We start from the raw sequence: 12,279 nt of genomic DNA on the forward strand, positions 1-12,279 counted from the left end.
ATATATCATTTTGTAGAATAAATTCATCAATTCATTTATTCATTCTATTGTATTTTTCAATGATTTTTTTTTCTTGGCAAACTAAAAATAAAATGTTTTTTATTATTCATTGTTTTAAAATTATATTCGATTTTAAATAGGGATTCTAAAGGCAGATCGATATTATCAAGCATTTGTATGAGGCTGAAGAATATAGATTCAACGAAAAGATTCTTATTACCTACAGCTCGCGACCAAATAACACGGTATATAATCCAGTACGAGATTGATAAATTAACAAATGATTTGCCCGAAAATGAATCAATAGATAATTTGTAGTAAGTTTAATTTTTTATCTTAATTCAAAACTACCTATTATGAATGTATACATTCACAAAGTATATAAAACAAATATTCAATTTAAAAATCAACCTAAGTTGATATTATTAAATTTTTATTTCTAAATTACCAAAAAAATATTCCATTAAAGATTTAAGTGCAATTAATTTTGCAGAATTTCGGCTGATCAGTTAAAATTTTATGTCAATGAAATAGGCAGGACATTCCCTGGTGACAGCGTTACCAACCCATGGCGTTGGTAGCCTGGTATCTAGAGGGAAAAACTATGGTATCCTGAGTCAAATAATTGTACAATTGTACGCAACACGCATAAATTTTTTTTTTTTTTTACGCAGGGTAGTGAAAAAAAAACAGTGTGTCGGCCATTTAACGCTCGGTGCAAGCGAACGGTCGGAGCGAGCCAACGCTCGGCGCAAGCGAATGCTCAGACCGAGCAAGCGTTTGCCCATATAACTAATGAGAGTGAGTGAGTGAGAGAGTGGCCACGAGCGAGACAGGAGATGTGTGTGTGCGTTGCCAATAGTGTAGCTGATCGGTTTGCAGCGTTATTATAAATATGGTAAATACACCATTGATATTATTACTAATATTTTATTGATATTATTATTATTTATAATAATATTAACATCTATAACCATAGTATAAATAAAAATAACAACAATAATTTCAATAATATCATCATATAATATTAATAATAATATCGATATAATATTGACAATAATTATATCAATACTGACATTAATATGCAAGTGTAAATATTGATAATTATTAGTGTTCCTATTTTAAATATTATTATTAAAAATGTTATTATTAATATAATTAATATCATTTATACTATTACTAATATACACCGTGTTTGATAATGATAGGATATGCGACAGTGTACTTGCAGGAAAAAATACGCTGATTACGGGAAAAATGCGAAAAAAATTCAAAAGTCAATATTATGGGTGGCAGGGGGGTGGTGTTCACAGGTTTTTTTGTTATGGTTTCCTAATGGTTTCCTAGGGTTTTCTAATTTATAATGTTATCAAAAATATTATTGACATTATGATTCTATATAATATTATTGAAGTAATTGTTATTCATAATAATATTATTAATATATAAATTAATTCATAGTATGAATAATAAAAACAATAATAAATTCCAATAATATCATCGATAATAATAAAATCATTGATATTAATATTATTAATATCGATATAATATTAATAAGAATAATAAGAATAATAATAGTACTGTTAATAATATTTAAATATAAATATTAGTAAATATTAGTATTTATATTTCGAATATTATTATTATTATTATTATTATAGATATTGTTATTAATATCAATAATATTGTTAATAATTGATAATATTTTTGAAATTATTGTTGTTGTTATTATCATTTACAGTATGAATAACAATAACAATAATTTAATGAATAATAGTAATATTAAAAATAGTTTTAATAATATTCAAAATTTATAATATCAATGGTATTAATAATAATATTAATAATAATAATAATAATATCAATAACGATATAATATTAATAATATTATCAATATTTATATTTTGAATATTATCAATATGATTGATATTATTATTATGAATATCATATTGATGTCATTAATTATTCTATGAACGATATCAGTATTATTAATATCATCAATAATATCATCATTATCATCATTAATTAATTGATTGTTGATATTATTGAAATCGTTACAAATATCTTGACAGACTGTGGAAGAAGTTTCACTTCCCTCGCGCGTACTGCTAACACACAAATTTTTTTTATATCAAAAAAGAAATTGGTCATTGGCATTTCTTTAGACCCTTTGAGGAACACTACAACAGAAAAAATAACTGTGAATTTGTTTTCAATAAGAAAGTCAGAAATCAATACTTCTCAGGACCCATTGAAACACATGGCAATAAATGAATAAGTTTTTTTTTTTTTTTTTATAAAATAAAGTGCGGTTTATGTTACTTCAAAAGACCCTTTGCGGAACACTACAATAAATAAATAACTACAATAAATAGAATAACTATAAATTTTATTTCAATAAAAAAAGTCAGAAATCAGAATTTCTCAGGACCTATTAAGACATATGGCATTAAATGAATAAGTTTTTCAGAAAAAAAAAAAAGAATTTTGTTTATTGTCATGGCACCAGTACTTGGACACCCCCTAGTAGTCGGATACTTGGCTGTTATTCAGCAATGATGCCGATTTTAATTTAAAATTCAAACAATTATTTAAAAATATTTCTACGTCTTATATTCTTCAATTTGAACAGATTTTTTTTTTTTTATAAATAGAAATATTTTTTTGAAAATATTAAAGGTAGAATGAAATTATGTGACACTCAAACGGCTTTAGAGGGTACTGTGAGTTGGTGTAGGAGTGACTGCTACTAATTGAATCATCAATTTCTGCGTTTATCGAGTATAATTAATTTAAGTGTTTGACATTAATTTTTATAAAGTCTGACTACTAGGGAGCTTCAATTGTATGTGGGACCAGTACCTGGACACTAATAACAACTAGTAAAACGGACAACGTTGCCAAACATAACCTAAACTTGTTCGACGTTGATATTTTTTTTCCTGCCTGAAAAGTGGTACCTAATGCTTGCAACGACTGGTTCTCATAGGGGAAAGCGGGGCAAAATGGAACACTTAAGGAAAAAATATAAATCGATGTATGACAATAGTATTTTCCGATTAGTTTTTCTCACCTATTAATAAAAAAAACATAAATAATTTTTAAAAATTAAACAAAAAAATTATTATTATAAATTTATTTATTGTTGTTTAATAAAATGTGATATTAATCACAAAAATTGATTTTTTTTTATTTCTCTTCATGTATAATTACGAACAATTGCTTTCAAATTAATTTATCACCAAATTATCGACGAACAAAAAAAACATATAAAAAATAATTTTCTTTGTTCTTAAAAAAATGCTCAAAAAATTTCCAAAAAAATTTTTTTTTTATTGCATCTATTTTTTTCCGGCTTTTTTAATCGAAAAATGACGAAAAAATGAAAAAAAATATGAGTCAAAATATTTTTTTGGGTGTTCCATTTTGCCCCGCTTTCCCCTATATATTAGATGTCCTGATACTGGAAAGATTGAATAATTTCTTAATTAATTAATTTCTCATTGAATTCATAATTTATACCGGTTTTTTTTTTTAAATGAAAGGTATTATTGTAAAGAATTTAAAAATGCTCATGAAGTTTTTTTTTTCTTTCAATATATTTTTTATAGTTAAAATAGTCTGAACTACGCTTCTACTGTCCGAGTACTGGTGCCCTGACAGTATGCCACTCCTAAAGACCTTTTGAGGAACACTACAATCAATGGAATAACTGTGAACTTTTTTTTTAAAACAAGTCCGATATCAGAACTTCTGAGGACCCAATGAGAAACGTGACAATAAATGAATAAGCGTTTTTTTTTTATAAAAAAAAGAATGTGGTTTAAGTCACTTCTAAAGACCTTTTGGATAGTAAAAGATTGAAAAGAAGTAAATGAATAATAATGAATATTGCAGTGTAATGTCCGGCGGTAAGCCGCATCAACTTTTTCAATTTCATTATTCAATTATTGAAATTACTATTCAGGGTGCATTTTGATACCCCTAGCACCATCTTACAGAGCGTAAATATATTATATTTAAGGGAGCCAGAGGTTTTGGACCTCCAGCATTTTGCTTGAGCCGGCACTATTGCCAAGCGTATATACCGCCAATTTTTATAATGAAAATTAGATATAAATTGATATAATGAGCAGAGCCGGGAAGTTCGTCTGTTATTTCAGCTTGCCGTAAATACCATGGCAACATGGTGATATATAGTTTAAAAAAAAGACGATCTGAACCTCGTACATGAAAAAAATGGCCTTATTTTTTTTGGCCTCTTAAAAATGGCCCTTTAAAATGGCCTTATATTTTTGGCCTCTTAAAAATGGCCTCAAAAAACGGCCTTTTTTTTTTTTTGGCTTCTTAAAAATGGCTTTAAAAAATGGCCTTATGTTTTTGGCCTCTTTTGGCCATTTTTTGAGGCCATTTTTAAGAGGCCATTTTTTAAGGCCATTTTTAAGAGGCCAAAAATAAAAAGCCATTTTAAAGGGCCATTTTTAAGAGGCCAAAAAAAATAAGGCCATTTTTTCCATGTACGAGGTTCAGATCGTCTTTTTTTTAAACTATATTTCACCATGTTGCCATGGTATTTACGGCAAGCTGAAATAACAGACGAACTTCCCGGCTCTGATAATGAGTGATATCGACAGAATCCTAAAAATATAGGGATTTTTTCGATACCACTCATGTCATAATTAAATGACTAGGAATAATTTTGATTACTGATTGAAAATCATAAGATTTTCCTCGACCAATAAGAAATAAGTGACATTAGGAAAGTGGAAATGGACCAAGGAGGAAAACCGAACATCCCCGAAAGTAGAGTATAGGGAGAGATAGCGGGCAGCGTGCTGTTAAATGGTATACGATCCACGAAAAAACCGGTTTTGGGAGTCGTTTTTTTACCTGCCCTCTTTCCCTCTGTGCCGCTTGCTCGCGTTCCCCCCTCGAGCACCAACAAACTCCGCGGGGCCCATACGCGACTACCCTGATAAAGTACCCTCAAAAAAACTACCCTTAAAAAACTACCCCTATTATTTTATTTATTATTATTATTATTATTATTATTTATTATTATTATTATTATAATTATTTTTTTATTACATATATATTTTTTTATTATTTATTTATTGTTATTATTATTTATATATGTACGTATGTATATATATATGAATAATAATATTATTTTTTTTTTTTAAATATTATTTTGTGATGTGTGCGCGCGCATAGGTGCAAGCAGACTACAAGCAAAAGTGTCAGCAGTGAATGGAAAATGTGTGTGAGCCAAATATGTGTGAGTGTAGTGCAACCATGTTCTGTAAAGTGTCTATAGCGCTCCAGCGGCAGCAAAAGACCCAACAGAAGTTTGGATGGAGAATGTGTGTAAGTCAAGTATGTGTTCGTGTAGGGCGGCCATGTTTGTAGTGCTAGTGTTCAAATCAGACTCTGTGTATTCGTATATACGAACATTATTTCATAAACAACCCTTATTATTTAAACATTGATATTAATGGAAAATTATTGAACAACCCTTATTATAAACAACCCTATGATTCGAATATCTTTATTAAATGCACTTGTTATTTCATAAGAAAATTCTTTCATATACCCATGTATTTAAAAATTTAATTAATTTTTTATTATTGAATGACTTTACTGTTTATTTTATTATTGTCATATTATATACTACTGTACATCTGACATAGAAGTTCCAATGGATACTAATATATCTATGTGACATGCAAGCAAAGCAGCAACTGACTTTTAAATTCATGCGCACGCACCCAAAAAAGCATGAACAATATATAGATATACTGTCACTGTAGTATAAGGCATGGGGACCCATATGGTTGTTTACATATTTTTGAATGTAGAACACAAATGTTTTGAAATATTTTTATAAGAGTTAAGACATCGGTAAATGACACTTAACATTAATAAGATATTATTCAATGATACTTTAAATACTTATTATTATTTCCAAACTCTCTCTACTATTTAAATAATATTATTAACATTATTCCTATTATTATTCGATGAATATTTTATTGTTATTATTTTATTATTATGAAAGTTATCTTTTTAACTGGAGCTATAATTTAAATATAACAATAACTATATATGTAATATCATTTCAATATTTTTTAATTTATTATTTTATTATTATTATTATGATTATCGTATTTTTACTTTTATCAATGTAAATATGGGTATAAATAATGTTATTTTTATTTTGAATACATTGGAGTTTATTATCATTTAATATTATTATTATCATTATTATTGATATTATTATTATTTATAAGCATCAAAGTGAGCTCTTTATGAACTAGGTCTATAATTCAAATATAATAATTATGTTATTATTATTTTGATATTCTGAAATGCTTCATCATTCAATATCATTAAGATGATTATTAATAGAGTTACCTCACCAAACTATATTTTTCATTTAGATAAAATAATTATTACATATCTGATATTTTTTTATTATTTTAATATTTTTAAATTTTTATCATATGACTTTGTGTATATGTGCCATCCCTCAATAAAGTCGGAAGATACTTGTACGCACCATGCGACGAAAAACACAACTAAATGTCTATAGTAGTTTATGAGAGGTAAGTGTATAAGGTTCAGGAGTGTATATACTGTGTAGTCAGGGGCGTATATATTGTACAAATTTATGTTTTTCATGATTACTTTCATATAATTCATGTATAGATGTACTTACACACCTATGGTTAAATATGTATTTTATCCCTTTTAAGTAGATCGACTATCAATAATAATATGTATTTACAAGTTATCAAACATGTATTACATAATTTTAAAAAAACTATAATTGATAAATATTTTAATTCAAACTTTACTTTAATATCAAAGTCCAATAAAAAATGAAATTTAATCTGATACTGAAGAATGTGATTGTTATTATATATTTGAATATTCTTAATTATTCTTTTTAACAATTATTTTTTCTTTTCTGATAGATATGTATGGGAAATATTTACAGACACACACACACACACGCAACGTGTATTCACTTGTTTGTATTTTTGAATGAAATAATTTTTTTGAATGAAGTAATTAAAAGGTGAAAATAAAATTCCCTACGATTATTTTTTTGTTATATTATATTTATTGTTATTATTATAATTGAGATATATTTATTATCATATCTACAAAATTCAAAATGAAATTAATTCTTATATTTGGAAAAAGAATTCACTGTTTTTACTTTGTAAATTTCTTAATTTAAATGCTTTATAAAAATTTGAATAGAAAAAAAAAAACATCTGTTATTCTTAAAATGACTCATCTTTACATGAGAGAAATTGATATCATTTTTATGTAATGAAAAATTAAATAAGAAAAAACAATATTCACACTTGAAAGAAATCGATATTATAGACATGATATTTTCATAGAGTAATTTAAATTTTTTAAAAAATCAAATGAAGAAAAATATTTTTATAAACTACTTGTTAAGAGAAATTGATATTACCAACATAATATTCCATATATTAATTTAAATATTTTACAAAATGAAAAACAATAAATTATTATAAATTATTACTCTCAAGAGAAATTGATCTTACCGACATAATACTTTCATACCCTAATTTAGATGTTGTACGAAATTAAAATAAAAAACAATAAATTTTTACAGATTAATTATCTCAAGAAAAACTGATATTACCGACACACCGATTTATATATATATATATAATCAAAAAAGTAATACAAGAATTAAACCAAACACAATTGTCATTTGAAAATAAATTCCTTATTTATACGTTAGAAATAAATATGAGCATTTTATCTGAACATATATTGAAAAAAATTAAAATATATTTATAAATATACCAGCGTAAAAAAAAAAAATTATTATACATTTCTATTTATACTACCTTCCATTCACATTTGTTAAAAAGAAAAGTCAATAACCGAAATAATGATTTGTTAAAGAACTTATGTCGAGCAGCTGTCATTGTTTGATTTAATATCAAACATGTTTCATTATTTTATGATTCTTCAGGTTTATTATTTACAAGTTTAAAATTAAACAATTATTTTATAATTATTATTTTACTTGTATTACTTTATTATCAACAATTGTTCAATTCATGAAATGTTTAATATGTAATTTTTTATTTGTTCAAGTATATTCACTTCAAACTTATAATTTTCAAAGTATTAAAAAATTAGAATCAAGACATATTAAGTTTTTAATATTCAACATTGTAAACTTTTATTTTAATTTTGTTCTAACTTTTTTAGTAAAATCGTAAAATATTTATTTTATAATTTTTATAATGAAAAACCATTCACTAATAATTTTTGAAGGAAGAAAGAATTTATTATATTTATAATTTTTATTTTTACTTTTTCAAAACAATTTTCTAATAATTTTTAGAAAATAAATTTACTATAATTATAATTTTATTTTTCAATTTTTCAAAACCATTCACTTATATTTTCAGAATAAATTTACTATATTTATAATTTTCTTTTTCAATTTTTTAAAACCATCCATTAATATTTTCTAAAGAATGAATTTAATATATTTTTAATTTTTAAAACAATTCAGTAATATTTACCAAAGAATAAATTTAAGATAGTTATAATTATTATTATTATTAATTTTTCATAAACACTTACTAATATTTCAAAAAAAAAAAATTGTTACACTTATTATTATTATTACGTTTTTTATTTATTTATATTAAAAAATATTATTTCTAATATTTTAAAAACATATATTAATATCTTCTCGAAACGATTTACTACAGCGATAATTTTTATATCTTTATTTGATTTGAAAACATTTACTTATATTTTTTGAAGAAACAATTAACTACAATTGTAAGTAATCCAGTTTTACTTTTTTATAAATGAAAAATTTATTTTCAATATAAAAAAACTACAAGTAATATTTGAAAAAGAAAACAATTTACTACAGTTATAATCTTTATATTTTTACCTGATGATATCAAAATTATTTTTAATATTTTAAAAACATTATTAATATTTTTTCAAATACAATTGTAAAAAAGTTTATTTTTCTTTCTTCACATTAAAAGATATTTATTATTCGAAAAATCATTCACTAACATAATTCCAAAAAAAAAAAAATATTACTAAAATAAAAAATAACTAAAATAAAAGTAAACAATTTACTACAGTTAATTTTTATATCTTTATTTGATATCAAAATTATTTTCAATATTCTAAAAAACATTAATATTAATATTTTTTTACAATTGTATTTGAAAAAATATTTATTTCTCTTTCTTTACATTAAAAGATATCTAATATTTGAAAAATCTTTCATTAACTATCACTAACATATTTAAAAAAAAAAAATATTTCTAAAATAAAAAATTTTTTAAATGACAGAAAAAAAATAATGAAACATTTTACGATAATTCATTCAAGCAGATACATTTTAATCTGATTATGCATTTGAATTCAAATACTTGATAGGTATTGGAGGTGGACAAGGTTTTGGTTCTTGATTTAATTTTTTAATTTTTGTTAATGCTAAATGAGCAGCTTTTTTTTTTGCTTCATTTTTTGTTCGAGCTGATGCAATAGAGCTATAGTCTTGCATAGTAACTTGATTGAGTGGATAACGGATCGGATAAGTTACTTTTATTGTAAATAATGGATCATGCTGTGGACCTTCACAATTTAATTGTTCATATTTTGGAAATGAATTTTTTTTATGACAGTATTCGTTCAATACTGAAACAGGATTATACCCAAGTAACTATCATTTTATTTCTTATTGGGTGTTGATTTTCATTTTCGTCTTTATTAATTAACATCTTTATTTTATCCATCATCTCTATACTGGCTTTTTCCATTACTTCTTCTGTTGTATTTCCAACCACAGTAACTTCTATTTTTCCGATGAGTAATAAACATATAGTTTTTACTTCCATCACGCATTGCTTCACCAATCTCCTTACGTTTAATGTTTTTGAATGAAACAGAATTCTTTTAATAGGTTCAAGCGTCTGTTGTATTTATTTGTTGTTGTTTTTCATCTATAACAAAATAATAATTAGTACTACGTCTTAGTATAGCTTACACTGATTTTATTATTTTTACAAATGCCATGCTCATGAAAAATATACAAGTAAACTGAACTAGAAAAATAAACATTACCAAAAACTACGCTCAATTTAACATTCTAATTTATAACGACTATTGGATAAACTACTTTTTCATATTTATTTAAATATGTACGCTCAAAGAAAAAATATTTTAAATATTAGCGATTCTATTGTAACATGAATATATTTCATTATATATAATTAAAATGAGTAAATTATTTTTTTTTATAGTTGAAAATATAGGTAGTGAATAAAATATTTACTTTTTTATATATTTAAGTATAACTACTCAGAGAAAAAAATTATTATCTTTATTGTTACATTGATATTTTTTATAAATGAAAGTTGGATTCAACAATTAATTTTTAAAGTTCAAAGAATATACCTACTGAATCAATAATTTTTTATATCATAAATATTTTATAATGAGAACAACTTTATTATATTATTATATTCGAATATACACAGTCAAAGAAGAAATGATTTTGAATGTTACTGTTCTTACATTAATATATTCCATATACAATTTATTTAAAAAAATTAATTCTTAAAGTCAAATTATTGACACTGGTAAAAAATATTTTTTAATAGAATTATGAACTAAACGTATATGTATTATAAATAAAAAAATAGAAATAAAAAAACAATTAATACTTTACATAAAAATAACCTATCTACATTCAAACTTTAGCTAAAATAACCATGCGCATTTAAAGTGTACACTCAGCTGTCATTCGATGAAGCTCTACTATACTAAGTCACATAGTAGTTTTCGTATGTTTCAAATCTACCTCCCAGCATTTGAATTCTAAAGTATAACTATTATAAGTGGTATACTTTTCTTTTATTTTTTTTTTATTTCAAATATGATTAAGTTTTTTAGACTATCATTCTTTATTTTAAAATCATTTTTGTCTAAATTATTATATTTTATTAGGACTATATAATTATAATTATAATTTATTCATAATAATTTCTTTCAATTTATTCACATATTTTTAACCGATTATTATTTGTTACTATTTTTTTCTATTTTAATTGATTTTAATTTCATAAAAAATTTTCTTTGGTAATTATTCATTTATAATTATAATTCAACTATTATAATACTATAAATTTATTTTTTTGTAGATTATTTTTGATTCAAAAATTGCAATAGAAACTTTTTATTTGAGAAATTTTATAACAATTTTATATTTATAAAATTTTATTTTATGCATGTAATCATAGTATTATTTATTCTTTATGTATGCGTATTTAATTGTTGCGAAAGGGCAATAAGTCTCGCTTATTAAAGTTCATTAATTTGGGGCAATAAATCTCGTTTATTAAAATCATTTAATTTGATATTAATGTTTGCGTAATAATTTTGAAATAAAATAATAAATTCCAAATATTCAAATGAATTTATTTATTATCTAATTATGCGTATTTAATTTTTTGCGAAAAGGCAATAAATCTCGTTTATTAAAATCCATTAATTTGATATTAATGTTTGCGTAATAATTGTTGAAATAAAAGAATAAATTCAAATATTTCAAATGAATTTATTTATTACCTAATTATGCGTAATTAATTTTTGCTAAAGGCAATAAATTATTAAAATCCATTAATTTGATATTAATGTTTGCGTAATAATTGTTGAAATAAGAGAATAAATTCAAATATTTAAATGATTTATTTATTATTATTTATTGCTTTTAAAAAGGGGCAATATATCTCGTGTTTAAAATCCATTAATTTGATATTAATGTTTGCGTAATAATTATTGAATAGAAAATAAATTCCAATATTTAATTAAATTAGATTATTATTAATGTATGCGTATTAATTGTTTGAAAAAGGCGATAAATCCTGCGTGTTTAATTCATTAATTTGTTATTAATGTATGCGTATTAATTGTTAAAAAAGGACAATAAATCCCACGTATTTAAATACATTAATTTGGTATTAATGTGTGCGTAATAATTGTTGAAATAAGAGAATAAATTCCAAATATTTAAATGAATTTATTTAATATTATTTATTGCTTTTAAAAGGGCTATATATCCCCCGTGTTTAAGTCCATTAATTTAATATTAATGTATGTGTAATAATTATCTAAATAGGAAAATGAATTCCAAGTGTTTAATTAAATTAGATTACTATTAATGTACGCGTATTAATTGTT

Source organism: Aphidius gifuensis, linkage group LG2, assembly GCF_014905175.1.
Source record: "Aphidius gifuensis isolate YNYX2018 linkage group LG2, ASM1490517v1, whole genome shotgun sequence".
NCBI lineage: Eukaryota > Metazoa > Arthropoda > Insecta > Hymenoptera > Braconidae > Aphidius > Aphidius gifuensis.